This window comes from Falco cherrug, chromosome 1 (genome assembly GCF_023634085.1).
Source record: "Falco cherrug isolate bFalChe1 chromosome 1, bFalChe1.pri, whole genome shotgun sequence".
Classification (NCBI taxonomy): domain Eukaryota; kingdom Metazoa; phylum Chordata; class Aves; order Falconiformes; family Falconidae; genus Falco; species Falco cherrug.
In genome coordinates this window covers 14,601,467-14,618,846 of record NC_073697.1, presented here as the reverse complement: position 1 = coordinate 14,618,846, position 17,380 = coordinate 14,601,467, and positions in this window count along the sequence as shown.

Below are 17,380 nucleotides of genomic sequence, written 5' to 3'. Positions count from 1 at the left end.
TTTCGATTAAAAATAAGTAAGATCCAGTTGTTTAGTGACACTGCGACTAAGATTGCATTTTTACCAGTCAAGTTTCATTCTTATTCGGTGACAGACTTCTCTTAAGATAGACAGAGTCAGGAAGAACAGTTCTCCAGTCACTCAAACCAGGAATATATAATTAAGGGTGCACTTAATCACTTCCCAAAATTGGGAAATCACATCTTATGGATAAACACATTTACAATAGACATGTTTCATGATAAACACATTGTTACTTTCCTGTGGCTCGTCATTAAAGTGAGTAATGGTGTAATAAAATTTCATTCACATGTGATTTTAACAGGAAAACAACGCCATGTGCGCTGCAACAGGTTATTATGTACATCTACGCGTGCATACCTGCCATCTCTAAAGCTCTCCCAAGTACTTCTTCAGCTTGGTTTCGGCAGCTCTGCTGCACGGCAGTGAGCCCATCGGCACGTACAGGTTTGGCAGTGCTCAGCTGCGGGGGCATGGTCGCAGCACGCCCCACACATCACCTACTGGCCCAACGCTCGTTTGGTGCTGAGCTCCAGCTGCTTGGCAGGCGTGCTGCAGTCATGGTAGCGTCTGTACCTGGAACGGCACCCCTTCCACGGCATTCCCAGTGTGCTGTCCCGGCTCAACTGATGTAACAAGGAATTAAACCGGGAAAAAAAAGAATCCACTCATGTTTTCTTCTAAACTCTGTTTAATTAACCAAGGTCCCTTCGGTGCTGCCATAGTAAATCACACCTGACATACTCCTAACGCGACTGCCCAAGACGTGAGTACTTAGATACAGAGGCAGAGCTGACCTGCTGCCACCAAACCGGGTCCTTTCTTTAAACCTATTTGTATCTCCGGCACCGCGTTGTTCCCCAAGTTACATGTAACGACACTATGTAAAAAAGCACTTTCTTTGCTGCTGTGACACACTAAATACCCGCTCACTACTTACACTGCAAAGCAGCCCCTGAGTAGTCTTCCCCAAGCACTGCTATGGCCCGCAGCAGGCCCCTGAGCTGGACAGAGTCCCACGCTGCTCTCGCCACAAGCAGGGGCCACTTTGTACTGGTGACCATTGTGTCACCCTCCTCTGGCCCTCTCCGCTGACATGAAAAGCTCATTCTGCTCACGGCTCACGCCCATACGTGGTAAAAGGACTGACCCTGCCAGACTGGCCCACTCATTCCTCAGTTCCAGCCAGTGTCCTGCTTCAGGGTAAATGCAACTGGCCAATGCTGCAGAAAGAAGAATTACACAACAACAACAACAAAAAAATAGCCAGAAGTTGGGATCGCTCAGAGGTTTCTTCCAGTGGAATGTTTTCCTGTCAGACAAGTTTTAAAAGAAGTTTCTTGTGGAGAATTGTGGCTCCTGGCAGTGAACGCCACTGGCCATGTTCTGACCCGCTGCCTCCGGATCTGTAAATCCTTTACAAAGAGGCTCTCCCGAGCATTCTTTAGAAACTGGATGTTTTCCATCAGGATTTTTGGTTCTGTCACTCTGACAGCCAGTTCCTCAACTTTTACATTTGCCATTGGCAGCACAAGTCATGTGAGTAATGCCGTTGGTTTTTTGTCACCTGATCAGTAGCTTGGTGAGATCCAGGCTCTTATCTGGTGGTAAAGACCAAGAATCCTCCACCTTTCAGGAGCCAAAATGAAATGGGTGGGTGGTTTTTTTCTGTAATTCAGAAAATTTGTTTCCTGTGCAATCTTTTTTAGACTAGACTAGGGCTAGACTAACAGACGAACTGAGACACCTAACTTACTTTTAATAACCAAATAAAGCAGATCACCAAAATCATCACTGGCAGCGAAAGCAAGGCCAGGACTCTGAAGTCTCTCATGTGAACGTTCCCTAGCTGCCAAAAGCTTGCATGGTTCAAAGCTCGCTCTTGGCACTGCCAAATGACCAGGGACTACCTCCTCCCAAGTCATCTGTTGGTTTGTGACAGGCCAAAAATTCAAAGAAATCCCACAGCTCTGTAGCTCTTTCTAGAAACCCCAAAAAGAAAGGCAATTTACCTCTCCTCTGAGATCTGCTGTCTTTACTTAATGTTGACATTGAATTTACAGCGTAAACACTGAAAGCCAGAGAACTTCCACCCCAGCAGTACTCACAGCAGTGCACGTACTTGGCTCCTCTCACTCTATCCTTGCAGAGGGTGGCCCACTCGTCGGAACGAGTTGCAGCGTCGTAACGTATTATTTATCCTTATTCTACAGTAAGATTGCAAAGTCCCTTCAATCTTCTCATCACAGGCCCAGTGACGCAAGGGGTCTTTCTGAAGACTGCTTTCCTGTTAACATAAAAGGAAAAATCACCTGCAAACACCCCATAACACAACACATATTGTCATTCAAGTGAAATCTGAAAACTTACGCCATCCCAAGGAAGCACTCGGCTTGAATTCTGACGGGAGCCTTGCTCCCCCTCTCCTTCCTGGCAATAAATAGCACAGCCAACAAAGAAAGCAACCTTCAAGGAAAGATCCCTTCCCACCTATTCAAAGGTCTTTGAAAGATCTCCTGGGAAGGTGGGAGAAAACAGAGAAACCTCCCACCCACGGCCACAGCCCGCAGGCAGCTGCTCCGTACTCTGAGGCTGCAGGGAAGAAAGCCTCAGCCTTTCCAGACCCAGCAGGCACTCTGGGGCGCTGGGAAGGCACGGCCCGTGAGAGGGCAGCGGCCTGTCCACACACCGTCCATTTGCCCGCGCTGCTACATCTCACCGTGCTCCTGACAGTAACCACCGTTTCTTTTACCGATGGACAATCCAGCACGTGCCAGACCCCCCCGGTCGGCAGGTCACTGAAGGGAGGACCTAAGGCTTGGGTGGCAACACCTGAGGTTGGCAATACAGCCCTCCAGGAACGCAGGGGCAGGAGGCCAAGGCTCTAACCAAGGAGCTGCAGGAAGGCCCGAAACCAACACTTTGTCACCGGCGGGCCCCAGGTGGCTGTGCTCCGAGCGAGCCTGCGGGTTACCCTGGACAGGAGAGGTGCCAGGAAAGAGATTCATGCAGCTTAACTTGCTCTTTGGGGGGGATGCATCCACCATCGCTCACAGGCTGGCCCTGAAACAAAACAACTGTTTTTTCTTAATTTATAAGGCATGGAAGTTAACCTTGAGGTACTTCCACAGTTCAAAACGTGGCTCTTTTTTCCCTGTTCACGATCAAACAGTACAGTGTAATTCAAACCCACGTCCTGGCAAGGTGAACCGCAGCCAGCCATACCAGCTGCTCAGGGCACCCGCTTCCAATGATCTACCCTCTTTCCTGCTCAAATAATGTCAGAAGATTAAGTCACCTGACTTAAGTAATTACCCATCCTCAACCCCTGGCTGCACATGTTTCCTTGCCTGTGTTGCCACTATATCACATGTCCCTTCAACTATACAAGATTTCTTTTACAGAAAATGTGAAATAATGCAAACACACTAAATACCACAGTGCACTGACTTTTTTTGAACACTTTAGATACAGTATTTTCTGTACCACAGTGCACTGACTTTTTTTGAACACTTTAGATACAGTATTTTCTGTACCACAGTGCACTGACTTTTTTTGAACACTTTAGATACAGTATTTTCTGTACCACAGTGCACTGACTTTTTTTGAACACTTTAGATACAGTATTTTCTGTACCACAGTGCACTGACTTTTTTTGAACACTTTAGATACAGTATTTTCTGTACCACAGTGCACTGACTTTTTTTGAACACTTTAGATACAGTATTTTCTGTACCACAGTGCACTGACTTTTTTTGAACACTTTAGATACAGTATTTTCTGTACCACAGTGCACTGACTTTTTTTGAACACTTTAGATACAGTATTTTCTGTACCACAGTGCACTGACTTTTTTTGAACACTTTAGATACAGTATTTTCTGTACCACAGTGCACTGACTTTTTTTGAACACTTTAGATACAGTATTTTCTGTACCACAGTGCACTGACTTTTTTTGAACACCTTAGATACAGTATTTTCTGTACCACAGTGCACTGACTTTTTTTGAACACCTTAGATACAGTATTTTCTGTACCACAGTGCACTGACTTTTTTTGAACACCTTAGATACAGTATTTTCTGTACCACAGTGCACTGACTTTTTTTGAACACTTTAGATACAGTATTTTCTGTACCACAGTGCAGTGACTTTTTTTGAACACCTTAGATACAGTACTTTGTTTTCTGTTCGAGTTTTGTGGTTGGTTTTTTTCAGGAAGAAACTGCAGACAATCCACGTCAGCAGCCATATTAAAACAAACAAGTCTTTCTGAACAAAAGGTGCTCTTTCTAGAGACTCAGGCTCACTCATTAACTCCAGAGTTAATGGACTGCAGATTCTTCAGCTTTTGGAACATACAATTTGAAAATTTTTAGAGGAAGATTGATCTTTATTTATATACATCTATAAATAAAGACTTCATACTGTGACACCAGCCACTGAGATGCACGATAGGAGTTCAGCGTCTTTTGAAGAGAAACAGTCAGGATTTTGGGCAAGGGACTACAAGCATGGATCCTCTTCTAACTCCAGCTGCAAAATGCATTTTCCCTTTTCAAATCCCTTGCTGGTGAAGAGGGCTGCATCTGTCAGGTGCCTCTTACTGCCAGGATTGCCACCTGCCCTCTCAGGCTAGAGAAGGGTCTGTCAGCCTCTGCCAAATGAATCAGAAGACAGTGATGCAAAGATACGGCGTGGAAGGAAATGACAGAGAAGAGCTTTGCAAAACTGGGATTTTGCTCTTAGTAACAATAAGTAGCACGAATTTCACACTGGCTCTAGCAGCTTGCCATCTATGAACAGAAGCAAGGAAAAAGGGAACAATACACAGTGCAATCCACTGCCATAAAGATTGCAGAAATACACCTTCATGGGAATCTTAAAATATGAAGAGAAGGAAAACTTGAGGGATGGATAGTTTTAGGAAGGCCAAACCATGTAAACAAAAGGTATCAAGAACAAATACGGGGGTGGGAGCGGCAAGGATCCAAACGGAGTGGAATGTGTTTGGGCTACAGAACCCAGGTATCCTGACTAGGAGCGATGCCTTGAACTACTTAACCACAAACAGGTCTCTTGAAAAATGTTATGCCCCTAAAGGTATTTACACAACAGCTGGGGGTCCTGATCTTCTCTCCATCAGCTGCAAAACATTTCATACCCTCAGCAGTTCTGGCCCATCACAAAGCAGTGAAAAAGCCCTGGTCAGAAACAAGTCAGAAATGCAAAAACCCAGAAGGAAATGAGACCAGAGGCAACTGATTTAGGACTGTTCGCTGTTTTCTTTAGCATGTTTTCCCTGGGTCTGAGTAGTCCGATACACTTCTGAAGGCGCATGGAGCAATTTGACATATTGAAGAGCGGGAAAAAAATAAAAAGACAGTAACAAGTGGTTGTTCCTTTTACCTTAGCTGTAAATCTGAGAACAACACCCAGTCTGCTGCATCAATCCCAAACAAGCGCAGGCAGATATACAGCATGCTGCTTGCCCTGACCAAGCCATAGAGCAGCAGAGAGAAAAATAAGGCTCTCTAGCAAGACATAAAAACACTCCAATCTGTTGTAAATAAGAGTCCAGTTTGAAGGAGGTCTGAACTCTCCTAATTCCAGAAAAACACCGCTACTGCCTAGACAGAAGGAGCCTACGCACAGAGGCCCAACAGCCCTGTAGCAGATGCAGATTTCAGCTGGTAGTGTGAACGCTTTCAGGGAGCAGTGTGGCGCAAGAACACTATTCACCGGGATTAAAAAAAACAAAACCAAAACCAAACCCCAAACATTTCAATCAGCTCAAACTAAATCTTTGACAGGGGCAAGCACCATCTTGGTGGGTTTTCTAGGGGGAGATAAAGAATTTCTGAGGAAGTACAACTACCCTTAGGGGAGGCAATCTGATCACCAACGCCACGACCACCTTGCTGTAAGTCCAGCGGATCTGCTGATGGGTCACAAAATCTCTAGGTTGTTTCACGTCATGCCTGGTGTTAAAATACTATATGTTTTGACAGGTTTGTAGGAAGAAAATTAAAGACCGACAGCAGTTCCTCTAGCTTCTGGAAAGGATTCATACCAAGAGGAACCACTAAGCCATCTGGTGCCAGAAACACAAGCCACACAGCTGCTGGAACCTCCCTTTCTGCTACAAGGGCTCAAGCTTTGCACTGCCCAAAAGGCGAGCCCATGAGCATGAACTGAGAGACTCTCTAAAGAGAGAATTTGTCTTTTTTTTTTTGTAGGATGTTTTACTCTGGTCTCTCTGGAGCTCCCTAGTAGGGAAGGCAGATGTACTCAATGCTGAGATCATGTAGCTATCACCATTTACCATGAATCATTCAGCATCAATTACAAGAGACTATTTATTTTGTCTCCCTTGCTGAACCTACGCTGTTTTTCCTATGTGGGACTGTTTGACTATGTCTGGCTGACTTGATCACCAGGAAGAATGAAAGCAGGACGCCTGATCAAGTACCAAAACGTCACTCAAAACCACTAACATTTACAGTTCAATCTCTGATCAGTTATTTAACCAACTTCAGTTGTGAAAACTTATTTGTGGTTTTAAAAAAAACAAGCCTCAAAAAGTCTGAATCCACTTGAAAATAGTTGAAGAGATGAATTAGTAAAAAAAAAAAACCAACCAAGAAAACAACAAAACAAACACCACCAAAAAACCCCACACTGCTATTCAGTACAAACAACAAACTAGATAGAGGCAGGGAACATCTACAGTGTTTTTTAAAAGCATAACTATTATGACTGGTACTTCTGAGAACTAAACAGAGCAAGCTCTCCAGTGTTTTGACCTCCAGAAGGTCACGTTCACAAGTCAGCGACCATCAGAGACAAGCTGGCATTTCCAGTGCCCACAACAATAGATCCAATTACTTCAACCAACAAGCATTAAAAAGCAAATGCAGCACATAAAGCTCCTATTGCTTTGTTAATTCAAATACACATATCCACAGATATAAAGATGAGAGAACAGCACCCTTGCCATTTCTGTATGCTATACATGCTCTGTTTTCTTAACTTTCCTTACACATACTTTTTTTCCCCCTCAGCGTTTGCCTGTTTGGAAACACTTCACCCAAACTCAAATGAAAACAGGGCTGAGTAAACTGATTCAATAACTATGTTTTGTGAATGTCATTCTTCCCACCATTATTCACTGCAATTTTTCAGACTCGGCTAAGAAAAAAGCACCCTTTTGTTCCTTTTTCAATTGCAGATGCATAGAACTAGGTGCTCAGTAAAAAAATAAACTCCAAACTTCATACTTACTACTCAGTGACTATTTTGAATTTGCCAAGTAACCTAGCAGTTCAAATAATTGATTTAGAGGAAAAACAAGGCACAGAAACCTTCAGTAAGTACAACTGCTGAAACTAGTAAGTTAAAGGGGATCAACAGTATTTCATAAAAGGCAGATTTTAAAAAAAAATATCCAGCAATACCTACCAGATACCCCAGCCCTGGGGACATTTGGGACCAAATCTCAATGAAAACCCCTTCACAAGTACTCAGCATCCTCTCCCCTGCCCCACCGGTGGGGTTTGCCTTGCCCCCTGGAAGGCCTAAAGACCATCGCCAAGTCTGGCACCTCTGTGGGCTCCCATGCTTGCACCTTGGCTCCTGCGCTGCCCAGCTGTGCTAGCACTGGCTCAGTCTCACACAACAGGGCGAGAACTTGGCCACCGAAATCCTCTAACACCTCTGTATTCTCCCCGGGCACAGAGCTCTGCTCAATGACTTCCAGGCGGCACAGGAAAGCACCCCGGCGGCTGCCCGTGGGCGCACAGGCACGTACTGATTGCAGAGAGGAGCTGCGCTGATCTGAAAGGTGAGATGAATATGCAGTTTAATGTGGCTGTTAATGGGGAGGCAATTTAAGCCTACTCTGTAAATGAATTTTTACTTTAAATAAAGTTGTTCCAGGAATGCCAAAACTAAAATACCTATCAGGAGTAGACAAAACTAACCGTGGAAGCAATATGGTCCCAGAAAAAGGCAACGTAGCTGATTGTAGTTGCTAATTATATATTATTAAGGACATTATACAGTGACCTATTAATTCACCTAGAGCCCTTTGTTGCTCTATTATCAATAACAAATGGGAACCTTCTGTACTATTTTGGGAAATGACCTTTCTCCACAGAGTAGTGTAGCAGGAGCCAGGAACCTCCAGAGCTGTAATTCCAGCTCCACCATTGACTTGCTGCATGATAAGGGAAAGTCGCTTTAACCTCTCAGGGGCCGTTTCTTTTTCTGTAAAGCTGTAGTGACACTCGCCTACCTCTCAGTTCAGTGGAGCGCTTTGCTCAGTTCAAATATTCGAGCCGAGCTTTGAGGATGCAAAATGCCAGATCAGTGTGACACACTGCTGCAGCTGCTTAAGGATTTTAACACAGCAGAAATTCAGCTGCAGCTGGAAGAACGTACTGCGCAGAGCTATAAGATTCCCTTCTCACAGGTGAGAACTTATCGCCACTGGCTTTAGGCTGCAAGTCACCACCTAGTAGCGTTTAACCCATCAGCTACATATCAGCTACAGAGTTTCTGAACACGCAAGAATGAAAAGCTGAGTACTCTTCCCCACCTACATGCCAGCAGAATTCAGGGTAATGTTAACAACTCCCGTAATGGCAAAAGATGCACCTAAAGTAACACCATGCAGAGACCGCAGGGTGAAAATTATTGGGACGAGCAGAGTGCACAGTGGATACTCATTTTATATAGTCTGGTATGTTTCAAATGTAAAAAAAAAAATAATACATAGTTGGGTCATAGGAAGTTACAGAGATTAAAAATTAGAGCAGGGACTGTAACAACACCGGCTCTTTCTCTCTCTAAATAAATAACTAACTACATTAAAGTCATGACTAAATGAAGTCATTCTGAAAACATGAATTATTTAATTTGCTTTGGCAGAGTATTCCCAGGCTTAACCCCCTCAAAAATGTGGTAAAAGGTGGGAAACAAGATGATCAGTTTACGAATTACTGGCAGGTACATAAGCACACAATAACGTTATAGCAAGGCTATACTCCCAACTTCGAACAAACCAATCACTTAACTCTTTTCCAAAGGGCAGAGATCAATTTATGTTCAACATCTTACTTCTCTCCCGCCTCACCACAAAAGAAAAGGTTGATTCTGAAACAGCATTTGAGTTGTCTAACTCCCTTTCATAATTTCACCAACAGCCTCCTAAATAGAACTGTGTGGCTTGAGACCCGTCCCTCTGGAGGAGATTCCATTTCAGTTTCTTTGTAACTGACAGCACAACTCAAATTCCTAAATCTGCATCCCCAGTTCTTTGAAAACAAAGCAAGTCTCAGGGCATAGAAGACAACCTGAAAGCCATGTCACCACCCCCACATTTATGAGGACGCTCCCAGGGTGAACGCTGTTCCTCCATCACGACGATCCTCAAATGCCCTCAGAAACTCTTTAGCTATCATTTAAAAGCACTGTTTTACAGACAGATAGCAATATAGTTGACACAGGCATGTAAGCATGACATGATTCAAGTTTTATAAGAATTAAATTCTAGCAGTTGCTGAAATCCAGATTGAACTACGGCAGAATTCTAGACCTCGGCTATGGATCCATGGATATACAGAAAACAAAGGACTTGAACACACGTTACTTGGCAGGCGGTCGGGTGTAACACTTCAGAAACAAAGGTGGGTGTTTCCTCTCCTGGGCAGAAAGGTTTGACTCGTGTGGAACACCATGACCCGAAGACACGGGCCCTTACGGTCACTTTTGATTCTACAGCTTACTCCTGCAACATTTTGAAATTGATTTTCTTTCACCCAGCAGCTTCATGAGAACAGTTTAAATTGCAGCAGCAGCCCAAGATCAGTAGGGGAAGAAATGAGGCAGTTGCTAAGAGAGCCTTTTACCGGTTTACGAAAGTGTACCCTCAGATGGGCAATCGCAGCCCTAAGGCGGACTGACCCCGCCTGGGCCAAGGACCGAGCGCCGGAGGGCTGCGCGCTGCTGCCCAGCCCATCTAAGGGCTCCCTGGGAGCACTGCAAGGGAGCTCCGAGGGCTGCGCCTGCTCCCAGCCACCCCTCGGGCTCCTGGGCACGTCGCTGCTGGTCCAGCAGTGTCATCAGAGACCTTCCTAAGCAGTTGTTTTCTCTGTGAATCACCGTCACTGTTTCATCGAGAATCATCTAGAAAATGAAGTTACTGAGAAGTTGGCTGAGGGGTAATTTTCAGAATCAAAAGATTCAACTTTGTCATCTGCAGCAATTTGTTTCTCTCCGTTGCAATTTCTTGGTATCCAAACAATGTGGTTTACTACAAACGCTCTGGATTAAGCACAGGAGGAGAGAAAATGTTACGGCATTTAGATTTAGAAACAAAAAAACCATGAGTAGCCTTAATTCTGTCCAGCTTGTGCAACATTTAAATCTCTATTTCAGCTTTCCAATGCAACATTATTTTTCTTTGTGAGTTATGCAAGTCTTGTTTGTGAAAATATTTCCTTTTGGCATGATTTTGTGATGCAACCTACCTAAGGAAATGCCACACTAACCCAAGGATCCACTTAGTCCAGCCTTAATCTGAAGCAACAGCCAATAAAGAAAAAAAATTATGAAACCAAAACACTTCAAACTGTCCCACAGAAATGTTTTCCTTTGAACTTCAGAAGAGACAGGACACCAGAGCAAAACAGGCTTGTGAGACACACCCTTACTGCCTAATGTGTTGACCTCTGCTGCTCTTAACAGGTACCAATGAGTCCTGCAGTGTGGATAGAGGGGAAGAGTCAGTAGCGGAGAAGGGGGGAAAGGAGCAAACCAGCAAACTGATAAGGCATTATTTTCCACATAATGTCCACAAGCTTACAGATATCTCAGGATCATAACATTTTTGGCAGAAGCAGTATACAAATCCTTAGCCGTTTCTTACTTAGACCTGGAAGTAAAAGACAAGCATCCGAGTAACAATAAAAGCTCCTAGCCTAAGCTTCCGACATCATAAAGCACATTAATTGTTGCAGTTCGTGATGTCACTAAAGATCCTTTGTCCAGTCAGACTAACCATATACAGTTTAGAAGTAAGGTGAAACGAGCAGCTTACTCTCTGCACTTATTTTACAGGCTTTGCCAGATTTCACCAGGCAAAAAATAAAGGAAACTTGTCCTTATACCTACATTCAGTGCAAATCCCTAATAATTTTCAAACACATTCAATATCCCTTCTAGTTCAGTTTGTGAAATCCCCCCTGTAAGATGCAAACCAGGAACTTCTTAGCACCCTTTCCTCTGTGGATTATTTTGCCTACTCCAAAACACTAAGAAACCTTCTCTAAATAAGAATAATCCTTACTGCGATGGGTGAACTCTGTTTCTCCTGCCACGAGAGGAGGGTCTGCCATCACAGCCTGGGAACCAGCTTGGCTCCTTTTCCCCATAAGCAGCAGGACGCATCTAAGCACAGTTGGCTTGTCTCTAAACTTCCCATCCTCCACACCTTCCTAGGATGGTGCCTGTTATGTTCTAAGACTTGATGAGAGAGAGAAAGAAGACTAAAGGGTAAAGGTAACAAAGGGGTCAAGAACAGATGGTTTCCCCCAGATGCTGCTAACAGACACGGAACAACATTTTCGCACGACTTCAGAAATCCTTGTCCTCTGCCGGTGAGCTCTGTCCGAGCCTGGGTTCACCAAGGTTACAGGAAAAGAAAAGGTTGTACTTCTGTTGATCAACGCTGCTAAGCAACAAGTCATAAAAACTAACATGACTCTTGTCTTCCGCTGGCTGCAATTAGAAAACTACAAACAGGATCTTTGTGTCACAGATTCAGGGCTCAGAGAAACCTTTAGCTGCGTGACTCGGTAATGCTGCCAGCCAGGCAGGCAGTGAGAGTACCTGCTCATCGCACATACATCTTGCATCCCCGGCCACTGCAGGCTGCCACAGTGCAGGTCAGCTCAGACATCTGAAGTTATCATACTCTTTAGGTTATAATGCTCACTTTCAACAGAAGAAACAGAGCAAAAAACCTGCTGATCCCTGATTAACTTTATAAATATTTGAGTAATTTAAAAAGGCGTGTTACTAAACTAAAGCTTTATTACACTACCAGTGAAAGAGAGCTAAACATAAGAGAAAATGGAAGACTTCGTAACTAACATACAGCAGGAACTCACTTTGCCGTAGTATTTTATGGAAAAATACAGAAATCTCATCATGCATTCCGAGAAGTGAAACTTCTTGGTTACAAATGAAAAAAATAATTTACAAGGACTACAAGGACTTCTAGCTTCTCCCCACTCAGAGCACAACTGCAAACAAAACCAGCTAGTTCCAAAGGACAAGCATCTACATTAGACTAGTCCTACGCAACTTACAAATCCAAAAGATAGAAAAGGGAATTTAATTTATCATTTTTGTAAACCTCACGCAGCAAATGCTGCGGGTCACATCAGCTTCTGTGGCTTGCCAGTGAACTGTCATTCTATTATTAACTATTAACATAAGATAATACTTATGTTCCCATGAGAGAAAAAAAAAAAAGAGAAAACCAGACATTCTTCTTGTCACTCCATAACGTACCTTTTCCATAGACTACCATGAAGGTCAGGTCCCCTCTTCCCTGTTCGTTCACCAGCTGAACCATACCTTGCTACAGCAGCAGGGAACAGAATATGGCTATCATACTTCCATTCTAAGTATGTACTAGAACTGCTTATAAGTTTTTCATTTTGAAATTGTTATTCTCTATTCTTGATCCACAGATTTTGTTAATGTTCTAACATGGGATGGGTGGGTTATTTTGAAATAAACAGTAAGGAATATGACCATGGAATTTCTGAACTAGTTTTCAGAAGAGGAACCCTGTTGTTAATCAACCTGTGCAACGCTGATCATCCAAATCGTAAGTTCCAGGGGAACACACTGATTTTTCTTTAAATACATGTTTCATCAACTTTTGTTCATTCTTAAAATTATCTATGTTTTAGAATAGTTCAGCAGGAATAATTATGAAGGCACACTAAGCTCTGTAACAATGTTTCTCATTTAACTCACGGATAATGTTACTCCTTGACTGTGCATCCAAGGGGGGAGCAATCGAGCACACTGAGTAAGGAAAAGGAGAAATAAATATGTTTACATGAGTAAGGAGCAAGCCAATAATTGAATCTTGCTGCATTACTTTAAGAAAGAAAACTTCAGGAAGGGAACTGCATAACGTTAAAAAAAATTAAAATAATCTATATTTATTACTTAGATTGGCTCAATGCCCATCCCCAAAAATCTCAAGACTCACAAACAGCCAACACTGCAGATTTCACAAATAAAGACGGAACAAGTGTGCATAACAGGAAGTAATGAATTTACAGAAGGCAAGGGCAGATTAGGTATCAAGGAAAAGTTTTCTATTACTTGAAGCAGGACATTACAACAGAACAGTAGTCAAGAAGGGGTCACTGGGTCCTGTCACTGAAAACAGAGAGATTAGATATGAAAGGAGTAAGTCACACTGACAGCATGAACGTGCTAAGAGCATTTTTTCAACCTTAAGTAACACGGCTGTAAATATACATGGGGCTCAGAGTAAAGGCTACTGAACTGTAACCCTTATACCGTACCGACCTGTTCCAGAGTCCTGGGTAAATCACTTGATCTCACCACACCTGTTTTTCCAGCTGTGAAACACCAGCAACATCTATTACACAGGGACCTGGGGAAAAGTTTCACACTTACATACAGCTGCAAGCTCCTTCATAGGATATCAGTTTGTGTATCTGAAGAGTTTGTTCCTTACCTCCCATATCAATTTGACTAACAGTTTATCATACCTCTAGGTACAAACTTAATCTTGCTGTATTTTCTCATAGTTTTACTATTTTCTCATACTGTTCTGCAGTAGCTGTGGTTTTAAATGTTGAGAGCAACTTCACAGCTCTAGAAACAAAGAATTTGTCAACATCCTACTCAACAGATTTGTTTAATATCTTTTCTCAGAAGCCTGTTTACTCGAACGACTATGTTTTAATGCATTTTACCCCACTAAATCCCACAGAGCTAGAAATAATGAGCTGAAAACGCTCTTCTCTATCTTGGGAAATACTGGATTGTTGCTAAATTGTACCCTACCAGCTAAAGCTATGCGGTCCTTCTGAAGACAATACATTTCCCAGCCTGTGAGGACATAAACAAAACCGCACAATTAATTGAACAGCAGCTGACTCCAAAACATGTCACAGCAAAATTCTACAAGCTATAAACCAAACAATTTGACTCTCACATGTGAAGCTCGTTCGTAGTTTGCACAGTACAGCTTTTCAATTTGGTAAGGGAATCACTGAAACACAAAGCAGGGACCCCTTATCTACTGTGCCATTTCCAAAGACTCTTTTCAGTATAAGGTTATTTCTCTGTCTACTGAAGCATGAGGCACAAATGAACACATGAAAGCGGCAAATCTAATTTTCATTAAAGCTCTGCTTTAAGAGGAAAATACAGTTGAATAAAATATAGAACTTACTTAAGCCATTGTACCGTCTTCTGCTAAAAGTTCATTAGTAAATTAATGACACTTTAAAAGAAGGAACAAAACGAGAAAATGATGGCCCATGGCTCAAGTGGATTGACAGATCTGCGTCCAGAAAACAAATTGTGAAAATGTGGCAAAACATACTCTGCTTGAGCAGCCATCACTTAAACAAAGCTGCAGGTTCTGTTTTACTTGCTTGGCAGTTCACGTGTAACAGACAAGGAAAACAGCAGTCCCTGACAAAAGAAAAAGCAGTGACAATAATAAAGGTTTGATCTAACAGACAAGCACAAATGAGGTCACCTCAAAAACTATCACCTGATACAAATGGACTATCAAGACACTGAGAACTCACCAGTTAAAAATGCTGATTCTCTCATCGATTCATTTTCCACCTGACTGTCATTTCTTCTACTAGGTACCATAAAAAAAAGAGTTAATATTTAAAGCTGAAGGAATATAAGACATTGCTTTCAGTTTGGGGCACTTTCCGTCATATTCAATGGGGACTGTTTAAATAGAAAAGAAACTGTAAGTGCTGCATTTTTTTCACAGCTCAGCACAGCCATAACGAAGTTGCTGTGCTTCCGTCACCACCTGCATCCCTTCAGCTACTTCTACGTAACCGATTGCAGCAATCCCAAATTACTCAGCTGGGATGCAAAGTTTAAGGAATAGGAATAAGGGGGTCAGAGCACTGAAGTTCAGACAATTTATGTGGTGGAAACTGCTAATAACAGCTACACTGGTGCAAAATTTCTTAATAAAGAAATGCCTTGGCTGTATGTCCCACAAACCACCACAATGCTCTTTGTTAGTATTTCACTGCAAATATACATGGGGATCATTGCTTTTAATTACAAAGTATTTTTACTTTGCCTTGTGGTTTGTGTTTTACTTTCCAGTCATACTTCGTATTTTTAGAGTAAAAATACACGGACAATTACATAGACACTGTCATACACTGGAAAAAAACCAAACAACTGAAATGCTAGTCTTGAGGATGGAGGCTTCTTCTGCATTAATTTATGCCTCTCTGACAAACCAAAGGAAACAAAATCCTCAGCATTTTCAACAGTCAATCATCTTTTCTAATAGTTCCCAAATTATACCTGCACAGGAATGAAAATTCTGAAGCACAGAAGTCTAGCTGGAAAAAGTAAACTTAGCTGGGAACACAATATAACAACTGGGATGAGGAGAAGAAACAAAAAAAAATTATTCCAGAGAAGAAAAAAAATGAAGGAAAAATGAAGAGGATCCAAGTACACCAGTTCATTGCTACCCTGGAATTCTCTCAAAAGTTCACTCAGGTTGCCAGAACAAAAATGCTGTGTGAAACACATACTTCTTTGGAAGTCAAACAGGTGAAACAAAGCTAAAATTAGAGACAACATACCTTTTATGTATGTGGCCAGAAAAACCAAAACTATAAAAATCATCACTTCCAAGTATTATTTTTTTAAAAGTCAAATTGTGGAAGCAACAGTAGACTTATAAAATCTCCTACTTTACTGGTCTTCAAAAATAAGCATTTTTTCACTTTAGCCTTCATATTTCACAGAATTACAGAATCACAGAATTGCTTAGGCTGGAAAAGACCTTCAAGATCATCAGGTCCAACCATTAACCCAGGAGTGCCAAGTCGACCACTAAACCATGTCCATAAGCAGCGCATCTACACATTTTTTAAACACCTCCCAGGGATGGTGATCCCACCGCCTCCCTGGGCAGCCTGTTCCAATGCTTGACCACCCTTTCAGTGAAGAAATTTTTCCCAATACCCAATCTAAACCTCCCCTGGTGCAACTTGAGGCCCTTTGCTCTTGTCCTGTCACTCGTCACCTAGAAGAGACAGATCCCACCCGCCTACAGCCTCCAATCAGGCAGCTGCAGAGAGCAATAAGGTTCCCCTAAGCCTCCTTTTCTCCAGGCTAAACACCCCCAGTTCCCTCAGCTGCTCCTCACAAGACTTCTTCTCTAGACCCTCTAGATATTTAGTAAGTACAAGGTGAGCTCTGCTTTCTAGCTCATGGCTTAGGAAAATGCTTCCTCCAGATTTGTTCTCAAGGAAAATTAAAACAAAAGCCAAAAAGTACTTTTGGTTGTAAGCAGTCATGTCTTCTGCAGGACAGGGAACCCCAGACACAACTGGGCATTTTGTTTGAACCCCCAAAAATGAAGTCAGGTCAGAAAACCTCAAACCGTTATTACTACAGTTCAATTATTCTATTATAAAGGCATCATTTAAAACATCATGGGGGACATTTGTTCTGATGTCCACATTTAAGAGTCTAACTAAATCTTGCTTTAATGTAAAAACACCTATTTAGAAACCGAGATGGTTTAACTTCCTTTCTCCTAATGTATAGTGTATAATAACTGACTATAGCTTCCAAACACCACTATATTCTATTTATATGCATACAGTTTATTTAAAACTAAGAATGTTACCAGGTGCTGCCAGGGAGTCCAATATTCTTGTTGTCACTCAAGGTGAGGAAAGAAAAAGCAATCCATACTATCAACAACTGATGCTGTATTAGAATGGAAAGCTGCAGTGCCAAAAGCTCTGCAGAAGATCCCACGATTGGAATAAACCTCTGCACCACCACAAAACTTTCTCTCCCACCCACCCAAAACCAGTTACATTTTGACACAGGCATACACAGAGGTCTATGGCATTTTCAAATAGAAGATGTAGAAATGTGCTTTTTCCCAGTCTGTAGCAATCTCCGAGTAAAATCTGCTGTCATGATCTTCACATATACAGAATCCTACAGGATTTTTTTTCCAAGTACTAGATAGATATTCTGTTACTGTCTGCTGTAGTAAAA